This window comes from Amblyomma mixtum, chromosome 3, assembly GCF_055824585.1.
Source record: "Amblyomma mixtum isolate Tamu chromosome 3, ASM5582458v1, whole genome shotgun sequence".
In the NCBI taxonomy this organism is placed as follows: domain Eukaryota; kingdom Metazoa; phylum Arthropoda; class Arachnida; order Ixodida; family Ixodidae; genus Amblyomma; species Amblyomma mixtum.
Window position 1 is genome coordinate 194038655 of NC_143014.1, and position 2429 is coordinate 194041083.

At 55.8% G+C, this 2429-nt stretch overlaps 1 pseudogene; it reads right to left on the bottom strand.

Moving 5' to 3' along the window:
• Positions 1-672: 672 nt before the first annotated feature.
• On the bottom strand, positions 673-2159 carry LOC149353165 (uncharacterized; annotated as a pseudogene).
• Between the last annotated feature and the right edge of the window lie 270 nt (positions 2160-2429).

Here is a 2429-nt window from a genome sequence, read left to right on the forward strand (position 1 = left end):
GGGCGCCGCTCTGCTGTAATTGGCTGATTCCTCGTTGCGTCAATTTTGCGTCAGGCGTCGACGTCACATCGTTTCGTCATTTTGACGTCACTGTCAATAACTTTTGACAGATTTTTGACAAAGTTCCGTAATACGGGCCCTGGCCTTGTTGACATCGCCTGCGACTTCCTTCCTGCCGGACTAACCTGCCCAGTGCCCCTCAGCGAGCCCGACCCGCTTCCACTCCCCTATCCTTTTATTTCCCTTCCCAGCAAATCCCGGTTGCGGTGACCCCCTCAGTGGAGGCAATTACCAGGCTGAGCTCTCCCCCATTCCTCTTCCCACACCCCCCACCCCAGTGCTACTCCGTCACAAATAATCACTATTATTTATTATTCCGCCCCACGCCCGCGCGGAGGCAGAAAACGAGCGGTCCGCTTGCTGGCGGAATCCGCCCAAAAAACGATCGTACGACGGCCTTTAAAAGGGTCGTGAGGCGGCTTACCTCCGCACCCAAGGCCCGGTTCCGGGGTAGGAGAGATGTGGCTTTCGGGTTTTGTGCCCATCTTGTGTCTCGACCTTGTCGGCCCATGTCAGTCGGTCGTGGCTCTTGGAACGTCCTGGCCGTTGGCTTACATCACGTAATTCTGTGCGCTTGGTGCCTGCATTGCTTTGCGGGTGGCGTTCTAAACGTCACCTGGACCTGGATCGTGATTCGCGTTCGGCTCGGTGGTCGCGTTCGCGTTCAATGGGCGTGGCTGTCCGGGGTGGGTACCGGTATTTGCATTCCCGGGTCCCGGACAAGTGCGGGCCTTGGCAAATGATGCAGACCGGTGCACATGTTGGGGTTGGCTCCTTCGAGTGGGACTGGCCGCATCTGGGGCACTTGTGTGTTCGAGGCTGGACGCAGACATCCGTGCGGTGGCCGATGGCCCGACAGTTGCTGGTCTCGACCTTCGGTCTATAAGGTGTGCACAGGTGCAGCTCTCCGCCATAAACAATTTTTCGGGGGACGGTGGCCTGTCCGAAGGTTATAAGTATCGGTCGTGTGTGTCCCATTCCCCGAGCGTCCAGTATGGTTTCGTGGGGGTTGCGAGCGATTAAGCCTGTTAGGAATTCTTGTGAGGATTCCTTCCAGTAAGCGTTCGTAATAACGTCCCTGACGGAGCTATCAGGTGGTGCAATATATGCCGTCATGGCATACTCACACTGGTCATAGGTGATTTGCTGGAGTTGTAAAAGCTTGAGGGCGTCATCTTGGTTCGCCGCCGACACTGTGCACGTGTTGTTGAGGGGTTGAATCCAAAGCTGAAGCGTAGATCGGTCGGTCAGCGCAGCGGCCTCCATGATGGCGAAGGAGGTACTGTGGCAGGAGCGTCGTGAGATCAAGACCTCCCCGGGAGAGGAAGACGACTTTATTTCCTTCTGTGGGTAGGGACGGCATTTGCTTGGTCTTTTGTGCAGCTGTACGGAGCGCGCGCAGCTGCGTCGAGGCGCCGTGTAATGAGGGAGGCATGGAGGCATCCCGCGTCTACCGTGACTTACTCTGCGTCTCCTTCAGAGCAGAATTGGCGTTCGTACCCTTGGTTGTGTTTCGAGTTTCTCGGTTGTTCGCCTGGGCTCTCAGAACTTGGGTCCAGTCTCGAGGGTCATACTGGCGTGGGTCCAGGTCCGTACTGCGCACTTGAACCTCCATGCTGGCCACAGTAGGGGAGGTTGCGGCGCTATGCGGCGCGAGGCCTAGCGCGGGAGCGGTGCAGCGGGGCCGGGTTTTAGGGCCTGCATGGTGGCCCCCCTGGGGCTCGTTCATACCTCAAGAGGGGTCAGTAGAGAGCGCTCACCTTGATGAAGGCGTTGGTGGTGTTGAGGGCACTCGAGATACCAGCGAATGGCAATATTCGCAGTCTTGGTGCAGAGCCGAAACGAAATGCTGCCGCACTCCCGGCGCCCTAGCAGCCAATCCGATGACGGAGTCTTGCCGCGGTGGCTTAGTGGTTGTGCGCTCGGCTACTCCTTTGAGTCTTACCTATGACAAACGGCGACCATCGATCGCTCGCTGCCGTTCATGCTTGTGCAAAAAAGCCGCAAACGCGAAACGCACTGCAATTTTCACATGCGCTAGGCGTCGCCTTTCAAGGCATGCGTTTTTGACGTCCGCATCTGTTAAGTTTTTTACGGCATTCCATACGTCCCATATTTGATTTATTTTTATTGATTTTCTTTTCTTTTTTGGGTCATTGCGTTGTTTACGTATAGGAAGGGGGTAGATGATGACTCGGAGGCTAAGGCCCAAACTCTGAAAGCTCCCTTTCCTCCGAAGTCTTCCTAACCTTACGTGTGGCTTCCTTTTCGCGAATGTTTGATGGAGGAAGCCAGCTTACTCTGAAAGCATGCCGCTCGTCTGGGTTTGAGGGTTCCTTCACAAGCATTACGCAAACGCCCTTATTCAA